The sequence below is a fragment of the Bubalus kerabau genome, chromosome 14, assembly GCF_029407905.1.
Source record: "Bubalus kerabau isolate K-KA32 ecotype Philippines breed swamp buffalo chromosome 14, PCC_UOA_SB_1v2, whole genome shotgun sequence".
NCBI lineage: Eukaryota > Metazoa > Chordata > Mammalia > Artiodactyla > Bovidae > Bubalus > Bubalus kerabau.
In genome coordinates this window covers 36,355,819-36,378,045 of record NC_073637.1, presented here as the reverse complement: position 1 = coordinate 36,378,045, position 22,227 = coordinate 36,355,819, and the positions used below count along the sequence as shown (strand labels likewise).

The following is a 22,227-nucleotide window of genomic DNA, read 5'->3' as shown; positions in this document are numbered from 1 at the left end:
GGTCTTTTCCAATGAGTCAGTTCTTCACAGCAGGTGGCCAAGCATTGGAGCTTCAGCCTCAGCATCAGTCCTTCCAATGCATATTCAGGACTGATTTCCTTTAAGATGGACTGGTTGAATCTCCTTGCAGTCCAAGGGACTCGAAAGAGTCTTCTTCAAAACCACAGTTCAAAAGCATCACTTCTTCAGTGCTCAGCTTTATTTATAGTCCAACTCTCACATCCATACATGACTACAAGAAAAACCATAGGTTTGACTAGATGGACCTTTGTCAGCAGAGTAATGTCTTTGCCTTTTAATATGCTGTCTAGCTTTGTCATAGCTTTTCCTCCAAGCAGCAAGCGTCTTTTAATTTCATGGCTGCGGTGACCATCTGCAGTGATTTTGGAGCCCAAGAAAATAAGTGGGCCTCAAAAGCACTTCGCTCAAAAGCACAGGCAGTTAAACCTGATAGTTCTCAAAAGGACCCAGAAACACTCTTGATGAATCAGAAGGGAGATTGGACCTACCCTGTAGATGTTCTCATTCAAAATAGAGACTTTGGCCAGGTTCTTGGCAGCTTTCCAGATTTCTGCCAGCAGTTAACACAGATAAGGAAGCTTTGAAAAAGCAGAGCACACTCCTCTTGAAAGACTTATTTATCCAGAGCAGACACTTGACTTTACAAGAAGTCCACAAAAAGAGCTGGCCAGAAGGAGGGACAGAAGGATTGGGTGGTATCGCCGATGCCCTTGGACAGCAAGGAGATCAAGCCAATCCATCCTAAAGAAAATCAACCCTGAATATTTATTGGAAGGACTGCTGCTGAAGCTGAAGCTCCAATCCTTTGGCCACCTGTTTTGAAGAGCTGACTCATTGGAAAAGACCCTGATGCTAGGAAAGATTGAAGGCAAGAGGACAAGGAGGCAGCAGAGGGTGAGATGTTTAGATAGCATCACTGACTCAGTGGACATGAGTTTGCTCAAACTGCGGGAGATAATGAAGGACAGGAAAGCCTGGTATGTTGCAATTTGTGGGGTTGCAAAGAGTCGGACACAACTTAGCAACTGAACAATGAACAACTGATGTCTTTAGAGCCAAATGTCATGTCTGCTTTTTCTGACTCTAAGGCAAATAGAAGAGTCCTGAGATGATATAATTACAAAGCCTCTGGCATAAATCCAAAGATGGCCACCATAATATCATTATGGTTAAACAATATTATGGTTAGGAAATCAGCTCTTCAAGTTCGCCACACTTACCTGTGTGGTTCCTCCTAGATTGCTAAGAAAGGTGAAACCTGCTATTGGATGGATTTCGCCAGGGAAATGCCACAAAGTCCCCAACTGGGATACTTCATTGCCAGTGAGTCTGAGCCAGCCTTCAGCACTCATGGGCAATTGAAATTAACATGTCCTTAGTGGACACAACCAGTTCCTTTTATTTGTATTCTTAGCCGTTCTCATATGTCTTTAGTTGGTGTCTTCCATTAGAGTGAATTAGTTGGATTTTTGCAGGCAGAAAAAAATGTCTTCCCATATCTTTTGTAATTTTCCCACATGCCTATTACATTCTGTACCCAGAGGGTTCTGAGTAAATGTTGACTAACCCGTTAACAAAATGATGTAAATCAAACAGCAGGCTCCCTTTCTCCTCTTTCAAAATGAATTTATTTTCCATGCTGGTATATTGTTGTATTCATGGCCCCGTGAATTAGGTTTAAAATTTTGGAAATGAAAGAAAAAAATAATACAGAATACTTGGCAAATATATGTCAAGACCTAATTAGCTCAGAGAATATCTAAGCCATCCAACCATTGGAGGAGGCCTCCACCAATGAGATTTCTCGAAGGGAAATTAAAAACTAAAACACTAATTTTTTACATTCCATTTTCTCATCTCTTCTTGAATTTCCTGAAAATTATCCAGAAAGGCACCGTGTGTTCTTTCTTGGCTAGACATCAGTTAGAAGGGGCCCAGCTATGAGGGGGCCTGGAGGGAGTGAGGGTGGCAGGGTCTAGAGAGGACAGCCCAGTCAACAGGGACGGGGAGTGGGGAACCACAGGCCACGGTGGTAGACATGAGCTCCAAGCTGCGGAGAATCAGAAGCCCCAAGGGCACAGAAACTTCGTTACATTTTCCCTCACCATTCCCTTGTCTCCTTCTCCCCTGCATTTGCCCACCACACCCCATCTTTGCTTAGCCAAACACACTTCCCTTCTGATAGACAGACAAGGGAACTTGTTTGGCTGGGGTGTGGGGAGTGGCCCTGCATTGTGTTGTCAACAAAGGGCTTCATTTTCACTTGTCACCCCATTGCTCTGTAATCATCCTGCAAACCTAGCAAGTGGAACCACAGTTTTTTTGAGAAAGACCCCACACTCTTCAAACACAGCAAGTCTCAGCCTCCCCAAGGAAGAGTGCATGGACGCTGACCAAACGCTTTGAGAACCACAAGTCATGTTTTAGACTCTTGTTACAGCTTGTTCCAGAAAAGGCATATATGGTGTCTCCACTGAATGTCATTTGGTAATAATACGGTTCATGTAGTAAGTGAGCACCATACATGAGAGAGAAGCTAAAGAGAAGAAAGGGAGCCATGAAAAACAGGATCAAATAAGTACAGGCCCACAACTCTGGAATCTTGCCCTTTTCCAAAGACCTCATGAAAACTGAGAATTAGGCAACAGGAGGCGGGCAGAGAAAAGAAATGGACTTTGCCCATTTCTTCCTATTTCCTTTGTTTGGTTTTCCAAGAAATACATTCTGTAGCCTCATTTTGGTATGTTTGCTGTTGGCAGAAGCTTGTAGGCTATTTTATGTGCAGGACTTCATTCAACAATACAATTTTGAGGTCAGAACTTCATTACCTGTGGTGAAATCACATAGGCTATTTTGGTTATTTTCTAGGATATCGGGGGGGGGAAGAAAAAAAGACTATTTTTTAAAAAAAGAAACAGGAAGGGTAGAAGGAACAGAGGGAAAAAAGGAGCTAGAAAAATGTTAAGTCAAATCTGAAGGGGAACAAACTATTTTTCCTGCCAACGTGAGGCCCAGTTACTTGTGTATCTTGTTAAAGGGTGTGTGTTGGGGGTGGGGGTGCAGAGGGGCCAGGAGACACAGGTAGCGCTGCCCTGCGTCTTCCGCTAACTGCATCCACTCACTCCCTAGGACCTTCCTGTGCTGTGCTGTCCTGTGCTTAGTGGCTCAGTAGTGTCTGACTCTTTGCGACCCCACAGACTATAGCCTGCCAGGCTCCTCATGAGCTATGGGATCATTGGCAATGAGAAGCGGAAAAAGCAGTCTGACCACACAGACCAGGAGAAGTGTAGATCACGCCCAGGCATAGAGACAGATACCCGACTCCTTTCTTGCTGCCTTTGCACCTTGAGAACTCAGGCTCCCCTCTCATCAGAGGTGGGCTTTGGAAGCAGATCCACAATGGAAGGGATGGTGCAAGATTTGAGAACACGTTTTGGAAATGTGGAGGCAGTCTTTGTGTGGAGAGGGAGCCTTACTGGTTTGGGGGAGTTTTGGCTTTTCTTCAAGACCCTGTTTGGCTTCCCTGGCTAGGTCCTAGGTCCTTACGGGTGGTCGCAGAGAGGGGAAAGAGTGGCGAGTAAAAACAGAACCCAATTCACAACCCAATCTCAAACAAAGATACAGGCAAAAAAGCTCTTACACATGCGCGTGTGCACACGCACAACACGCACACACACCGCTAGGACACTATCCTCTCAGGCAAACTAGCCCCATGCTAATCTTGAAGGGCCAGTGCCCCTTTAAGACTACAGAGGCGTAGTCCTGTAGTTCGACTCTTTGAGACGCAACTGACTGTAACCCACCAGGCTTCTCTGTCCATGGAATTTTCCAGGTAAGAAGTGGAGTGGAATGCCATTTCCCACTCCAGAGGATCTTCCCCACCCAGGGATCGAACCCACACCTTTTGCATCTTCTGCACTGACACAAGGGTTCTTTACCACTGCACCACCTGGGAAACTTAAGACCACACTGCCTACTTGTCAAACCCTAAGGAAGGTAGAAGAAGCCAGAACCCTCTCTGTACCCTCTGAGCCCAGAGGTTATTTAATATCTAGTTTTGATCCACTTGAGCTTTCATTCATGTTATATATTTCCAACTGCTCATTCTTTCATTCAACCATGATTAACATATTGTGGGCTTTTTCAGGTCAGTATAGATAAAACTTTTCATACTGTTCATTCCCTTCTCCAGTATGAAAAGTTTTATCTATACTGACCTGAAAAAGCCCACACTATGTTAATCGTGCCACAATATGTTAAACAGTGTCAGACTTTATTTTTTTGGGCTCCCAAATCACTGCAGATGGTGACTGCAGCCATGAAATTAAAAGACACTAACTCCTTGGAAGGAAAGTTATGACCAACCTAGATAGCATATTCAAAAGCAGAGACATTACTTTGCCAACAAAGGTCCATCTAGTCAAGGCTACGGTTTTTCCAGTAGTCATGTATGGATGTGAGAGTTGGACTATGAAGTAAGCTGAGGGCCGAAGAATTGATGCTTTTGAACTGTGGTGTTGGAGAAGACTCTTGAGAGTCCCTTGGACTGCAAGGAGATCCAACTAGTCCATTCTAAAGGAGATCAGCCCTGGGTGTTCTTTGGAAGGAATGATGCTAAAGCTGAAACTCCAATACTTTGGCCACTTCATGCGAAGAGTTGACTCATTGGAAAAGACTCTGATGCTGGGAGGGATTGGGGACAGGAGGAGAAGGGGACAAGAGAGGATGAGATGGCTTGATGGCATCACTGACTCAACGATGCACATGAGTTTGAGTGAACTCTGGGAGTTGGTGATGGACAGGGAGGCCTGGCATGCTACAATTCATGAGGTCGCAAAGAGTCGGACATGACTAAGCGACTGAACTGAACTGATAGATAAAACTACCGAATTTTTGTTATTAGATGCTTCAGTTAAGTTCAGCAGTTGTTCAGTTGTGTCCAGCTCTTTGTGACCCATGGACTAAAGCACACCAGGCTTCCCTGTCCATCACCACCTCCCGGAGCTTACTCAAACTCATGTCTGTCAAGTTAGTGATACTATTCAACCATCTTGTCCTCTGTCGTCCCCTTCTCCTCCCGCCTTCAATGTTTCCCAGCATCAGGGTCTTTTCAAATGAGTTAGTTCTTTGCACCAGGTGGCCAAAGTATTGAGGTTTCAGCTTCAGCATCAGTTATTCCAGTGAATATTCAGGACTGATTTCCTTTAAGATGGACTGGTTTGATCTCTTTGCTGTCTAAGGGACTCTCAAGAGTTCTCCAACACCACAGTTCAAAAGCATCAATTCTTCGGCCCTCAGCTTTCTTCATAGTCCAACTCTCACATCCATACATGACTACTAGAAAAACCATAGCTTTGACTAGATGGACCTTTGTTGGCAAAGTAATGTCTCTGCTTTTGAATATGCTGTCTAGGTTGGTCATAGCTTTTCTTCCAAGGAGTAAGCGTCTTTTAATTTCATGGCTGTTGTCACCATCTGCAGTGATTCTGGAGCCCCCCAAAATAAGGTCTGTCATTGTTTCCACTGTTTACCCATCTATTTGCCATGAAGTGATGGGACCGGATGCCATGATGTTAGTTTTCTGAATGTTGAGGTTTAACCCAACTTTTTCACTCTCATCAAGAAGCTCTACAGTTCTTCGCTTTCTGCCATAAGGGTGGTGTCATCTGCGTACCTGAAGTTATTGATATTTTTCCGGGCAATCTTGATTGCAGCTTGTGCTTCATCCAGCCCAGCATATCTCATGATATACTCTGCATATAAGTTAAATAAGCAGGGTGACAATATATAGCCTTGATGTACTCCTTTCCCAATTTGGAACAAGTCTGTTGTTTCATGTCCAGTTCCAACTGTTGCTTCCTGACCTGCGTACAGATTTCTCAGAGGGCAGGTCAGGTGGTCTGGTAGTCCCATCTCTTTCAGAATTTTCCACAGTTTGTTGTGAGCCACACAGTCAAAGGTTTTGGCGTAGTCAATAAAGCAGAAGTAGATGTTTTTCTGGAATTAGATGCTTCAGTTCAGTTAAGTTCAGTTCAGTTGCTCAGTCATGTCCGACTCTTTGCGACCCCATGAATCACAGCACGCCAGGCCTCCCTGTCCATCACCAACCCCTGGAGTTCACTCAAACTCACGTCCATCGAGTCAGTGATGCCATCCAGCCATCTCATCCTCTCTTGTCCCCTTCTCCTCCTGCCCCCAATCCCTTCCAGCATCAGGGTCTTTTCCAATGAGTCAACTCTTTGCATGAGGTGGCCAAAGTACTGGAGTTTCAGCTTTAGCATCAGTCCTTCCAATGAACACCCAGGACTGTTCTCCTTTTGGATGGACTGGTTGGATCTCCTTGCAGTCCAAGGGACTCTCAAGAGTCTTCTCCAACACCACAGTTCAAAAGCATCAATTCTTCAGTGCTCAGCTTTCTTCACAGTCTGACTCTCACATCCATACATGACTACTGGAAAAACCATAGCCTTGACTAGACAGACCTTTGTTGGCAAAGTAATGTCTCTGCTTTTGAATATGCTATCTAGGTTGGTCCTAATGTTCCTTCCAAGGAGTAAGTGTCTTTTAATTTCATGGCTGCAGTCACCATCTGCAGTGATTTGGGAGCCCAAAAAAATAAAGTCTGACACTGTTTCCACTGTTTCCTCATCTATTTCCCATGAAGTGATGGGACCAGATGCCATGATCTTAGTTTTCTTAATGTTGAGCTTTAAGCCAAGTTTTTCACTCTCCTCTTTCACTTTCATCAAGACGCTTTTGAGTTCCTCTTCACTTTCTGCTATAAGTGTGGTGTCATCTGCATATCTGAGGTTATTGATATTTCTCCTGGCAATCTTGATTCCAGCTTGTGCTTCTTCCAGCCCAGCGTTTCTCATGATGTACTCTGCATAGAAGTTAAATAAACAGGGTGACAGTATACAACCTTACCGTACTCCTTTTCCTATTTGGAACCAGTCTGTTGTTCCATGTCCAGTTCTAACTTTTGCTTCCTGACCTGCATATAGGTTTCTCAAGAGGCAGGTCAGGTGGTCTGGTATTCCCATCTCTTTCAGAATTTTCCACATTAGATGCTCAGTGTTCCTTTAATAAATTTCTCCCAAAATGATCATTTAAATAATTTCTACTATCTGTATTCCTACAAATAATACTGCAGTGCAAGTCTGTGAAGGCCTGCCTGTATGCATGTATATATGTATATATATTCATGCATCTTTGTGTATTTGTAGAATAGTCTAAAAAATGGGATTGTTAGTTCATATAGTACACAATTATCCTTCCCATAGGCTGTGCTATTTTTATAACCATCCATAGCATGTCCTTTTCCCGCTCACCTACATCAGTTATATGCATTTTTTGAATATTTCCCCATCTGATAAGTGAAAAACTTAGAGTGAAATACAAAATCTATTTTTGATTTGCGGTTCTTCTTTTCTTAACTTATTAGTTTAACTAATATATGTTAATAGGTCTTTTATCATTCTTCTTAGTGATTTGCCTGTTTATATCCTATTTTATTAGCTCATTTTTATTAGCTGTTTCTCATTTTCTTCTTGATTAGTAGAAGCTCATTATATTTTAAGGTTATTCATCTTTGTCTATAACATTTGTTTTTAATCTTGTCTGTCAGTAGTCTACTGATTTGGGGACTTTGTTTTTAGTGTTTCTTCTGGAAAGAAAGTTTTGAAATTTTGGGTCAGATCGCTATATCATTTCTATATGGTTTCATGTCTTAGGGAGTTCTATCCCAGCTCCTACATGTATTTACCTTTAGTTTCTTTCTTTTCAATGTACACATACTTCTTTTTAAAATTATACCAATAACATACAAATTCATACTTAAATAATGCAAATGAATAAGCTCTTTTCACTTTTTATTTTTCTCATTCTCACTTCTCTCCCTGGAGATAACCACCTTTGACATGGAAGACATCTTTGCCCTGCCGCAGTGATTCATATTTTGTCTCATTTCCAAAAGAGTATAATATTGTTTTCAAAATATAAACATAGAGAAATAAAATATTGGGTTGGGCAAAAGTTCATTTGGGTTTTTCCTGGCTTACGGGAAAACTTGAAAGAACTTTTTGGCCAACCCAATATATTCTAAATTTCCTACAAGTCAGTGTTATAAAAAGGAAAATATCTGGGTTTGTAAGGTAAAAATAAGCCACATGCTCATGAAAAGCACAATTTCTGATTCTGAGATCTGGGGAAAATGCCTTGCTGGGAAAACACAGTAATGCAATGAACAAGATACTCATAATTACAATCAGGAGTTTCATAGCTTTTCTTACAAGTATTCAAGGTCAATGGCATTGTGCCATTGGATCAATTTAATATGGGCCAATATCAAGCCCTACAAATTAGCACCTCTCTGATGGGCTAAATTTTGGATGATAGAATTTATGACACAACATTAATTTCTTGAAGACAGGACTCAGGTAAGGGAGTAAAAGCACTGCAATCTTTGCCTTTCATGAAAAGTGAGTCAACATTAATTGTTTTTATTGTAATTTTGATAATTAGACAGACTTGTGACAATGATTGTGAATTGCCGTATAGTAACCATTAGTAAAATTAAAAACAGGTTCTTTATCCTCCAAGTTATTTCAAAAGGCAGGCCAAACAAAGTTCTGTTTATAGTGAAAGGAGAACTAAATATAAAAGAAAAGCAAGGAAACCAAAAACAAAACCACAAAATAACATGACATTGGTCATAACAGTTATGACAATTACAAACTCTTATTAAAAGGCAAGGTTTGTGGGAGTGTAAACTGGTACAGCCCCTCTGTAGAACAGTTTAACAGTGCCTTGTAAAATTGAAAAAAATGCATATCCTGTGAGCCAGTGATTCCATCTCAAGGCATATTCCCAACCAAAATGCATATGAGGTTCACTAAAATACATGCATAAGAGTGTTCACAGCAGCATCATTTGAGATAGTCCTAACCAAGAAAGACCAAAAGACCATCAACCATATTTGTTGTTCTTCAGTTGCCCAGTCGTGTCCGACTCTTCTTCATGACCCCGTGGACGGCAGCACGCCAAGTCTCCCTGTCCCTCACCATCTCCCGGAGTTTGCCCGAGTTCATGTCCATTGTATTGGTGATGCCATCCAGCCATCTCATCCTCTGATGCCCTCTTCTCCTTCTGCCCTCAATCTTTCCCAGCATCAGGGTCTATTCCAAGAGTCGGTTATTCACATCAGGAGACCAAAATATTGGAGCTTCGGCTTCAGCATAAGTCCTTCTAATGAGTATTCAGGATTGATTTCCTTTAGGATTGACTAGCTTGATTTCCTTGCTGTCCAGGGGACTCTCAAGAGTCTTGCAAAACTAAACTGTGATACATCACATAATAAAGTATTATGCAGCAATAAGAGTGAACAAGTGCAGCTGCACCTACAAATATGGACAAATCTCACAAACATAATGTTGAGCAAAAGAGCCGAGTCATGAAGGTGCACACATTATATAAATCCATTCAGATAAAATTCAAAACAATGTCAACCCGTCTGTGCTGTTAGAAATGGTGCCCTTGGTGAGGCCAGTGCCTGGAATGAGGCAAGTTGAGAGTTTCTGGGTGTGCTTGATCTGAAGACTGTTTCCACAGCTCTGTTCACTTTATGAATATCCATCGATTTACAGTTTGTGTGCTTTCTGGATGTTTATTTTTAATAAAAACACAGTTTTCTCTTTTTGGCTGTGACTCATGGCTTGTGGGATCTTAGTTCCCTTACCAGGAATTAAACCCCAGGCCCTTGGCAATGAAATGCTGAGTTCTAACCACTGGACTGCCAGGGAATTCCCAAACCACATTTTAAAAACAACACTCACTGACTTGCTATTTATAAGACAACACAACTAGCACAAAATATAAGCAAAAAGCTAAAAATAAGAGAGTTTTAAAAGATCAGCTATCATTTCCTGACCACTTATTACATGTCAGTGTCCCGTTCTAAGTGCCTTTCTTATATTACTTTACAGTTGACCCTTAAACTACACAAGTTTCAATCAACCACAGATTGTATAGTACTGTAATTTTTTACCCCACTGAGGCATTTACTTTGCATGAATATATTACAAACTGGATATATGAGCATACTTTTTTCTTTATAATTTGATCCTAGACTATTAGATACGGATAGATAGACACATACATAGACACATATATGCTCAACTTTATGTTTATAACATAAGGATACAGAAAGTTTAAAATAAAAGAATGGAAAAGCCAAAAATTGGTCTTTGAAAATACTTACAAAATTGATAAATCTCTAGTGAGACTGACTTTAAAAGGAAAAAAGGCAAATTACCAATGTCAAAATTGAAAAGGGAAATATCACTATTGATCTTTCAAACATTGAAAAGACAGAAGTATGTTATAAACAATTTTACAGCAGCACAGTAAAATTTGAATGAAATGGATACATTCTTATAAAAACAAACCTTATTAAATGAAACAGAAACAGACCCTCACATCTATATACTTGCTGTTCACAACAAAGTTATGTGTGTGTGTTCATGCTCAGTCGCTCAGTCATGTCCAAGTCTTTGCCACCCCATGGACTGTAGCCCACTAGGCTCCTCAGTCCATGGGATTTCCCAGGCAATAATACTGAAGTGAATTGCCATTTCCTTCTTCAGGGGATCTTCCCGACCCAGGGATCAAACGGTCTCCTGCACTGGCAGATGGATTCCTTAACAACTGGAAGCCCAACAAAGGTATGATATGTCACAAAGAGTAACAGTTCAACAAGTAGTTCTGAGACTATTTCCAAATAGAAAAAAATTAAATAGCCAGCGCATCTAATGGGAGGTCACGGTTCCCTAGTTCGCGGCTCCCTCGGAGTATTTTACCTCAAGTGCAGGACCTCCCTTTGGGAAGACGGGAAATGCAAGCTGTCGCCTCAGACTGCTGCCCGGTGCAGCATCTGTTCAAACTAAATTTTATTCTCCCTTCCACGTGAGACCTTTGGAATGCAACCACCTGACGCCCGGCGAGAGGGGGCGAAGCTGGCAGAACGGAGCCCGGGGTTAAAGGGTCCTGCGGGCTGTCAGCGGTTACGCCTGGCGTCAAGGACGTGGTCGCAGAGACGGCCGCTGACGTGTGGCTCTTTCGTGTTTAGCCTGATGGCTGCTGTAGTGGGCTGGATGGTGTTCTCTAAATCTTCATGTCTACCTGGGACCTTAGAATCTCACTGATTGGCAAATAGGGCCTTTGTGGATGAAATCATCTTGGATTGGGGGTAGCCCCTAAATCCAGCGGCTGTGTCCTCATAAGAAGAGGAGCAGGCACTGAGACGGAAGGAAGATTGCTGTGTGAAGACAGAGGTAGAGATTGGAGAGACGCTGCCGGGAGCCTGGAGCCACCTGGAGCCACCGGGAGACGGAAGGGACAAGGATGGATTCTTCTTTAGAGCCTTTGTGGAGCGGGGCGGGGGGCGGCCCTGGTGACACCTTGATCTCCAGCATCCGTCCTCGAGAGCTGTGAAAGAAGACTTTAATGTTTTTCTAAGCCACCCCGTTTGCGGTAGTTTGTTATAGCAGCATTAGGAAATGAACGCGGCTGAGTTCTAACTGCTGTGAATGACTGATGGGCCAACCTCTTCATGGTTGGAAATCCTGATTCCTGGTGATTCCTGGTGTAACCTGAATGATGTTCGTGGAGAAATGACGGTGGCCTGGAGCCTCTGATTCAAGGGACCTACAGTTTTTGGAGGTGTGATTGATTGTTATTGGAGGTGTGACTGATTGGCAGATTCAGCAATCGGAGGACATGTGTGTGTGCTGCTTTCTGTGATTTGGTATGGAACCAACCTTGCCTTACTTCTGACTTCCCACTTGAATTTCTACCAGAACTTTAGAAACCCTGACAACTTTGTGAAGAGATTCACTGTCCACCCAAACATAACCCACTCTTTTCTTTCTTTTATTCACTGTCTTTGCTTAAATTGCCTTTCCATCTGGGGTAATCCTTCTCATATTCATCATACCAAACGTTAAACCAATAAAAAATTGAATATTTAAAAAAAAAAGAAAAATATTAAATAAAGCTGAATACTACCTCACACCAAAATTCCAGAATATTTGTAGATTCAAATGTGAAAGGCAACAAAATAAATCTAGAAGAGAATATAGATTAACTTCATAACCTCAGGGTAGAAAAAGATTTCTTAAATAGTACTCAAAACCACAGACTCTTAACCACAGAGAAAAAGATTGATAAATGAGAGTTCCCTAAAATTAAGACTTCTTATTCATCAAAAAAGCAGGAGAATATAAGGGTAAGCAACAGAATGGGAGAGGTTATTTGCAACACATTTAACTCACAGTCCTATGAAGAACTCATAGAAATCAACATGAAAACACAGACAACCCATTGGTAAAATGTGCAAGATACTTCACAAGACTGTTCTTCAAATGGCAATAAAGATGTATGAAAGTGCTTTACCTCCTTAATCAAAGAAATGCAAATTTAAAATCCCAATGTTACACAATTACAATCTCACCAGGATGGCTAACATTAAAAGGATTGACAATACAAATGTAAGAAAAAATGTTAGCCACTGGAACTTTCATGCACTGCAAATGGGATTATAAATTAATTAGTACCACCACCAGGAAGCAGTTTAGCATCACCTATTAAAGCTAGAAGTGCATTCCTTGTGACTCAGCAATTCCAGTCCAAATAGAAACGTATGCACAGAAGGTGGTAGGACGTTCACAGGAGCACTAGCCAAAAGCAAGTGCATAATGAAGAAATAAGTAGTGGGGTATTCATATTATAGAGTGCTGTACAAAATGAAAATAAACTGCTCAAACAAAAAGAAGTATTTCATAAATACAATATTGAGCAAAGAAGCCAGACACAAAAGAATATATAATATATGATTAAATTTCTAGTATAAGTGAGAAAGGGCCTTGGTAATTGACAGTACATGCAAAGGGGTAATTATACTATTTGACTATGGAATTTAACTTGCATAAGAAGAGAAGGTTTCGGGGAGAATGGGGCAGTGAAAAGATGGGGGTTGAGTTTCTAGGAAAAGTGAGCTGGAACCTCCATGTTATATAGCTGTATTATTTAAAATAGCCAAGATACAGAAACAACCTAAGTGACCATCAGTGGATGAATGGATAAAGAAATAATGAATGGAGTATTATTCAGTCATAAAACAGGAAGAAATTTTGCCATTTGGGACAATATGGACGGAACTTGAAGGCATTACGCTAAGTGAAATAAGTCAGAGAGAGAGAGAGACACAAAGACTTACATGTCTCACTTACATGTGGAATCTTGGGGGAAAAGAACCAAGTTCATTAGATACAGAGAGCAGACAGAGGTGGGGAATGGGGTATGGGTGAAATAGATGAAAGGGGTCAAAAGGTACAAACTTCCAGTTATAAAATAAATACATCCTGGGGATGTCACGTGTGGCATTGTGGCTACAGTTAACAGTAATGTGTTGCATATTTGAAAGCTGCTAAAAGAATGAGTCTTAAAAGTTCTCATCACAGGGAAAAAAATTGTAACTATATGTGGTAATAGATGTTAACTCGATTTATTGGGGTGATCATTTTGTAATATATACAAATGATTATGTATATATTATCATGCTATACAAATCATTGTACAAATGTACAAATCATTGTGTTGTATGCTTGTGACTAATATGATGTTATATGTCACATACTTCAGTGTTTTAAAAAGCAAGCTGGAGAGACAGGAGGTCTCAGAGAGTGCAGTGCCTGGAGGGGTCATGGTGACTGGTATCGAGAAAGTCTAGAGAATGACCACAGAGGTAAGTGCAGATGGGGAAGGGGATATGATATGGGGGGCTCAAGATTCTGAGAGGCCTGGGTATGGAAGTGACCATCAGTGTGTATGTTAAAAATCGCCAAGAACCAAGACAGGAATGAACTTGAAGAGACTGACAGTGAGCTGGGAGCTCCAATTACTGAACCAAGTGATAATAAGGCCCAAGGGGTTGTGGATGCTGCTGCTGCTGCTAAGTCACTTTAGTCGTGTCCAACTCTGTGCGACCCCATAGATGGCAGCCCACCAGGCTCCCCCGTCCCTGGGATTCTCCAGGCAAGAACACCGGAGTGGGCTGCCATTTCCTTCTCCAATGCATGAGGTTGTGTATAGTGGGTGACATAGTCTGATGGTATGAGGTTAAAGCTGGATGAATCTAGGCAGGATGTGGGGAATGGCCTGGAAGCATCAATGAGGGAAGAGGAGTACAGCTTCAGGCTCAGGAGTGCCAGGGTACAGGAGGCGGGGGTTGGGAAGAGAATGACTGGGTAGCAGTGACCTTCGGGGGTGGGTGTCCATGTTAAGCTTGAACAAGAAGCTAAGGGGAGCATTCACAAATGAGGTAGAGGGTGTAGGGGTTTTCAAATGGCCAAGGGTTTGGGGGGTTGAGGAGGGGTGGAAGACATGCTCAGGATATTGAAGGGTAATGCCATACAGAGATGAGGAGGGTAGGAGCAGAGAAGTGGCTTAGTTATCTGGGGAGTGAGTGAGCACAGCTGAAGGTACAATGAGACAAGTCCTCATAGATTGAAATAGATTTTGCTGGAAAGGCTGCCAGTGTTTTTTTTTGTTTGTTTGTTTGTTTTTAGTAGTAGTTAAATTACCTCGTTTAGTGTGTCAGCTTTCTGGGTGTTTTTTTTTTCTGTTTTACAAATTTTAAATGTCACTTGCTTTGGAAATATAGAATTATTGATTTTCAAAACATATTTTGATTTTCCTGTCTAAACCCTATTGAATTATTATTTTTAATTAATTTTTACTGGAGTATAGTTGATTTGCAATGTTGTGTTGGTTTCAGGTGTACAGCAAAGTGAACCCATCATACATATACAGAAATTCACTCTTTTTTAAGATTCTTACCCATGCAGATTATTACAGGGTGCTGAGTAGAGTTCCCTGGGCTATACAGTAGGTTTTTAATAGTTATCTATTTTATATACACTAGTGCATATATGTCAATCTCAATCTCCCAATTTCTCTCTCCCCCTTTCCGTGTATTGGTTCCCTTAGTGCTAATTTTCGTCTTGTGCTTTGGAATTTTTGTTTTATTTTCTTTTGTTGAGGGATGTGTGCGTGTGTGTATGTGTGTGTGTGTGTGTGTGTGTGTGTGTGTGTGGTTGGTTGGCTCTCTGTGAGCTCACTCTCCTGTAGCAGGTTTATTGCTGCCTGCGTCAAAGACCAGGTTTTCTCATTCAACAGAAATGGAGTCGGGGGGCTGGGGGCATGTGGTGAAGAGGCACCAGGCAGCTTAGACTGTTTCTGGAGTTGCTCTCAGCTCCTTGGTCTGAGTTGCTTTCATCTCCATCCTGCCAGAGTGAACGACTACCCTCCTCCCAGCTGCAGCCCATACGTATGGCCCCAGCTTTCTTAGACTCCTATCACTTGAGGTGAAGCCCATCTCTGCTCAAGGTTCACCTGTGGAGCCTGACTCCTGGCTCCCGGCTCCCAACCTTGAGGGCAAAAAGCTGCAAGGCAGGATGGGAAATATAGTGGCATTACTACCAGATTCCTTACACTGAGTGGACCAAATTTCAGCTGGATCAAAGATGTGAAGGTAAAATGAGAACCTAAGTTTTAAAAAATAGTTCAAGTTGGGGAAGGTTTTTAGGAAAGGATTTTTTTTTAATTGAAAGATAAAAAGATCATACAATGAGTTAGGAGCTGTTACAAATCAATGCTTTAATTGAGGTAAGATTGACATGCAACATTGTATTAGTGGCAGAGGTACAACATAATGATTCAGTATTTGTAAATATTGCAAAATGATCACCACGGTAAATCTAGTTAATATCCATCACTATATATAGATACACATTTTTTTCTTGTGATGAGAATTTTAAAGATCTATTCTTTCAGCAACTTTCAAATATATAGCACAATATTATTAACCATGATCACTAGGCTGTATGTTTTATGCCAGTGACATTTATTTTATAACTGGAGCTTCGTAGCTTTCAACTACCTTCACCCATTTTGCGCACTCACCACCCCTGTCTCTGGCAACCACCTATCTGTTTCTGTGTCTATGAGTTCAAGATGTTTTTATTTTTATTTTAGATTTCACATGTAAGTGAGATCATACTGTCTTTGTTTTTCCCTGTCTCACTTACTTCACTTAACATTATGCCCTCAAGTTCCACCCATGTGTCACAAATGGCAAGATTTTCCTCTCTTTTTATTTTTCCATTTATATTTCCATTTATTTTAAATTTTCCATTGTGCCTGTGTGTGTGTATCACAGCTTCTTTATCCATTCATCCAATGATGGACACAGTTTGTTTCCATATCTTGGCTATTGTCAATAATGCTGCGGTGAACATGGGTACAGCTTTCTTTTCAAATTAGTGGTTTTTTTTTCCTTGCAAATCAAACATTTGAATGACCAAAATGCCCAATGCTGCTGCTGCTGCTAAGTCGCTTCAGTCGTGTCCGACTCTGTGCGACCCCAGAGACGGCAGCCCACCAGGCTCCCCCGTCCCTGGGATTCTCCAGGCAAGAATAGTGGAGTGGGTTGCCATTTCCTTCTCCAAAACGCCCAATAGAGAAATCAATAAAATATACACCATTCACGAAAGAAATACATGTATATATAATTATATATATAAAGAATCTAAAAAATCACTGTGAAATAAAGGCAAATTAAACTATAATAGGGACTTCCCTGGTGGACCGGTGGCTAAGACTCTGTGCTCCCAATGCAGGGGGCCCAGGTTGATCCCTTGTCAGGGAACTAGATCCTGCATGCTGCAACTAAGACCCAGCATAGCCAAATACATAATTTTTTTTTTTACAAAAAGCTATAATAAATGCTATTTTCACTTGCCTACTGTCCCACAAAGTAAATTATCAGCTACTCCATGTTTTCATTGTGCTGACGTATCACAAATCAGATGGGTCAAAGAAATACTTAACATATTTAAAGATATTTATTTTTATATTTATTTATTTGGCTGCCCTGGGTCTTAGTTACAGCACGTGGGATCTAGTTCCCAGATCAGAGATCGAACCTGGGCTCTCTGCATTGATAGTACAGAGTCTTAGCTACTGAACCACCAGGGAAATCCCTGCTTGACATATTTTTGATGTGTTCAGTGTCCCTGTGCAATTAAATATGCTGTTCCTTCTGAAGAGAAGGACCATCTTTCAACCCTTTGTCATGAGACTTACATCTAACTCCAACTCATTCTTCAAAACTCAGCTCATCTCACCTTCTCCAGGAAGCCTTTCTGGGTTAGCATCACAACCACCCAAGTCTGATTAATTTCTCTTCTGAGTTTCTGGGTAATTTTTTTTTTTTTTTTAATTTGATCATATTCTTGTCTCATTGATTTCAACCCCTGATTTACTTGTTCATTTTCTCAACTACTCTGTAAGAGCACCAAGTCTAATTTGATTTTGCGTTCCCAAGGCCTCACTCACTGGAAGCACTCAAAGATTCTTTGTTGGATGTATGAATGAAGAACTTGTTACTTCAAGGGGAGATCATACGTGGTTGATTTAGTGACTCTGGGGTATGTGTCAAGCACACTCCACTGGGAGGCAGTGTTGTGCAGTGAAAAGCTCTCAGCTTTGCACGTATGCCTGGCTCCCACATCTCTCTCACCACCTTCTACCTGCCTGTTCCAGGGCCATGCAAAATCTTCTCAAGACACCAGCAAAACGAGAAGAGTATTTTTCTTATAAGATTATCATGAGGATTAAAAATAACTAAGGTAGATTTAGGAAAAGTGTCCAGCATATTGTAGGCGTATTTATCATAAGGAGTGTGTGTGTATGTTAGTCGCTCTGTAGTATCCAACTCTTTGTGACCCAATGGCTATAGCCCACCAGGCTCCTCTGTCGGAATTCTCCAGGGAAGAATACTGGAATGGGCAGCCATTCCGTTCTCCAGGAGATCTTCCCAACCCAGGGATTGAACCTGGGTCTCCTGCATCGCAGGTGGGTACTTTACCATCTGAGTCATCAGGGAAGCCCCTTATCATAAGGTAATTCTTGATTACTTGCTTATATGCTAATAGCCCCAATTGCAGGTAAAAGTCTAGTTCAAAGAAGTGTTCTTCGAAAATAACGTTGCAAATTATGGTTTCCGAAAAGGCTGTCAGCCCATTTCTTACCTCACTCAGAGGTCTTGGGGTTGCCAGAGTTCAGAGGTTCTCAGGACTCCATGGCACTAGGAGTCCCACTGGGACTTAGGCAAGTCAAGGGCTTTAGTGACTGTTACTGTCAGGTCCTGGTTCAGCTCTGTATGCATTAAGTAGATTTTTACGCAATGGCCTGGGAAATAAGCCACTATCTATAATTCTGTTTCTATGGGGAAAGGCTTTCTGTGTTCCAAACAACCCACATACTATTGAACTCCGGGAACACAACCTATTGGTCAGCTGGGAGCAGCTGACTGGGTTTATATGGCTAGGCAGCAGCAAGAGTGACTACATGATGTTGATCTAATAATCACAAATTCTCTCCGATGACTAATCTAGCTGTGGTCTCCACAACTGAAGAGGAATTTTTAAAAAACTGGAAAGGATTCTACGAAGAACCACAAAAATGGTTAAAGAGCTGCAGGAAAATCTAGTCTGATCTCTATCGTGTCCAGAGGATTCCAGAAACCACCCCTGTGATGCGAGCGAGTGTGTGTTCCGTCGCTCTGTCGTATCTGACTCTTTGCGGCCCTATGGACTGTACCCGGCCAGGCTCCTCTGTCCATGGGATTCCTGAGGCAAGAATACTGGAGCAGGTTTCTACTTCCTCCTTCAGGGGAATTTCCTGACCCTGAGAACGAACCCAAGTCCCCTGCATTTCCTACATTGCAGATGGATTCTTTACCACAGAGCCACTGGGGAAGCCCAACCCCTGCGATAATCACTCTCAAATGAAAAAAAGTATTTGATTCTGCACTATGGCAAATACCTTTATCATTTGCTGATTGATTATAAATTCGTAGGGAAGGGAGCTGAAGTTCATTGAGCACTCACCTCGGGATCAGACAGGCCTCTTCCATACAATTCTTAAGTTTATTCTCAGAGACACCCTGCCAGACAGACATTATGATGTCTGTTTTACAGATGAGGAAACTGAGATTCAACAAGATTAATTTGCCAAAAATTTTACAGCTAATCATACAGAACCAGAGATCAAATTGCCAACATCTGTTGGATCATCAAAAAAGCAAGAGAGTTCCAGAAATATATCTACTTCTGCTTTATTGACTATGCCAAAGCCTTTGACTGTGTGGATCACAACAAACTGTGGAAAATTCATAAAGAGATGGGAATACCAGACCACCTGACCTGCTTCCTGAGAAATCTGTATGCAGGTCAAGAAACAACAGTTAGAACTGGACATGGAACAACAGACTGGTTCCAAATAGGAAAAGGAGTACATCAAGGCTGTATGTTGTCACCCTGCTTATTTAACTTACATGCAAACTATATCATGAGAAACGCTGGGTTGGATGAAGCACAAGCTGGAATCAAGACTGCTGGGAAAAATATCAATAACCTCAGATATGCAGATGACACTACCCTTCGGCAGAAAGTGAAGAGGAACTAAAAACCCTTTTGATGAAAATGAAAGAGGAGAGTGAAAAAGCTGGCTTAAAACTCAACATTCAGAAAACTAAGATCATGGCATCTGGTCCCATCACTTCATGGCAAATAGATGGGGAAACAATGAAAACAGTGTCAGACTTTATTTTGGGGGGGCTCCAAAATCACTGCAGATGGTGACTTCAGCCATGAAATTAAAAGACACTTGCTCCTTGGAAGAAAAGCTATGACCAACCTAGAGAGCATATTAAAAAGAAGAGACATTACTTTGCCAACAAAGATCCATCTAGTCAAAGCTATGGTTTTTCCAGTAGTCATGTATGGATGTGAGAGTTGGACTATAAAGAAAGCTAAGCATGGAAGAATTGATACTTTTGAACTGTGGTGTTGGAGAAGACTCTTGAGAGTCCCTTGAAAAACGAGATCCAACCAGTCCATCCTAAAGGAAATCAGTCTTGAATATTCATTGGAAAGACTGATGCTAAAGCTGAAACTCCAATACTTTGGCCACTTGATATGAAGAGCTGACTCATTTGAAAAGACCCTGATGCTGGCAAAGATTGAAGGTGGGAGGAGAAGGGGACGACAGAGGATAAGATGGTTGGATGTCATCACCGACTCAATGGACAAGAGCTTGAGTAAACTCCAGGAGTTGGTGATAGACAGGGAAGTCTGGCGTGCTGCAGTCCATGGGATCGCAAAGAGTTGGATATGACTGAGTGACTGAACTGAACTGAATCATATAGAACATAGATTCAAATCCAGGCCAGATTAATTTCAAAGTGTTTCCAATGATCAGTTTTCTACACGGTTGCCAGAAAAATATGTAAACTTTCTGAAATATCAACATGATCATGTCCATCCCCACAAATCACAGTCCGCTGGCCCCATGATGCTCCTGGGAACTGAGCCTCTCAATGTGGCAGACAGCACCCCAAGTGCCCTCATTCCTGCAAACCTACCTTGTCTCCTGTCATCACCCACTTGCCTTGACCCCAGGTCTGTGTTCAGGTGTTTTCCCATTTCTCTATTCCTCCAGATGTGTCCAGCCTCCAGGCTTTCACACAGGCTTTTTCTCCTGCTTTCTTCCCTTTTTCCCTCTGTTGACCAACTTTTCTGTCCTTCCCACTGTGGACTTCAGCCCACACACGCCTTTCTTTGGTGTCTTCCCTGGACCTTCAAGTACCACCTAGTCAACCCCTCCCCGTGGTCTCACAACAGGTCACATTTTCCACATAATAGCATGTATTGCACTGTATTGTAACAGCATGTTGATTTAGCCTTAGACATCACCTACCCAACACACACACACACACACACACACACATAACTCAATTACCATTTGTTAAATAAATCTTGAATTATCACACCACAGGTTATTTTTACAAACAAGAGTTTAAAAAATTGACACTTACATTTGCCTTTTTTAAAAAAGAGGATTTACAGTGATCCTGATCACAATACAGCTCTCTCTCATTTTCTGATGGTTTCTTGAGAGAAGGAAAAGTGCAGCCACCAGGAGCATACTGGGAATTATGTAAAACATCAGCATGCCCATGGGAGTGTGTGGCCCAGTGGACATCATCCATCACCTGGGTCATGGTAGAAAAGCGAGATGGTGAACCTTCCATCCCTTTGCTTCAGGAAGGACCCAGAGAATCCATAACTATCAAAAGAACATTGATCTTTGTCGTGTCCTCCAGAGAGAAATCTCCCATGCTATCTGGTGTCAAACAAGCCTTGGGGTTAGGAAATTCTTCCTTTTGCTTAACATTAATAAGCCCATTCTTTTTGTATTCTTGGCAACAGAGAAAACACAGCCATCATCCTCTATGCCATGGCTCTTCTGAAGTCTGTGTTCAACGCTGATGCTTCTCAAGTGACCCTGAAGCTTTTTCTCTCTAAGGTAAATCATTCCAGGTCTTTAGCCCTTCTTTGCTGGTCACTGAATGACTGTTTTGCTTTTCTCTGAACTCTCTCCACATTCTCTGAATCCCATTGAGCGATGGAGAATCAGAGCTGGCCCAGCTCCGTTACAGTTCTGATCTGTGCAGAGCAGTGTAGCAATTACCTCATGATACAGACATGCTTTTCATTTGCCACAGTTCTCTGCTTGCATTTTTTTTTTTTTTTCAATCCACAGAACTGCAGGGTTGTGACAAGTCCTCCCGGTCAGCTGGCTATCCACTAAAGCTATACTTTTAATTTTCCAGCCAACTGCCTTTGAGTGGCTGGCACCTTGCCTTTGAACATGTTCCCTTTTCAACTCAAAGTGCATAATCCTGAATTTTTTTTTGCTGAACTGCATCCAGTCTATGTCCCATTATTTCAGTTGATCAGCATTGCCTTCTAGGACCACTGTAGCCTGCAGAGATCTTTCCGTTTGTGACACTTCAGGGTTTGGGTGTTTCGTTGCCTGCTTTGCATTTTCTGTTGATCAGTGCATTAGTCAGATTACATTAAATTATACTGCTATAAAAAAAATCATCTCCAAATCTCAATGACTTAAAACCAGAGTTTTGAGTTCTCTTTTCCACTCATACTACATTTCCTACACTGGTCATCAGAGGGACTCTGACCATCAGAGTCACTCCATGGTCCAGGTTGGTCCATTTTGTTTTGC

The 22,227-nt window shown here is 41.7% G+C and overlaps 1 long non-coding RNA gene across 2 annotated transcripts in view; it reads left to right on the top strand.

Annotated features, from left to right (window-relative positions):
- The window catches only part of LOC129627230 (uncharacterized), a 64,406-nt gene that overhangs the window by 2,888 nt on the left and 39,291 nt on the right, over nt 1–22,227 (top strand). Inside the window, exons 2-4 of one of the 2 annotated variants that reach the window (XR_008702495.1) lie at nt 10,665–10,742; nt 13,720–13,822; nt 21,414–21,510. This is a non-coding gene — a long non-coding RNA (uncharacterized LOC129627230). Of the gene's footprint in view, nt 1–10,664; nt 10,743–13,719; nt 13,823–14,921; nt 15,611–21,413; nt 21,511–22,227 lie in introns of those variants that run through there. The other variant, XR_008702494.1, reaches the window with a different exon arrangement.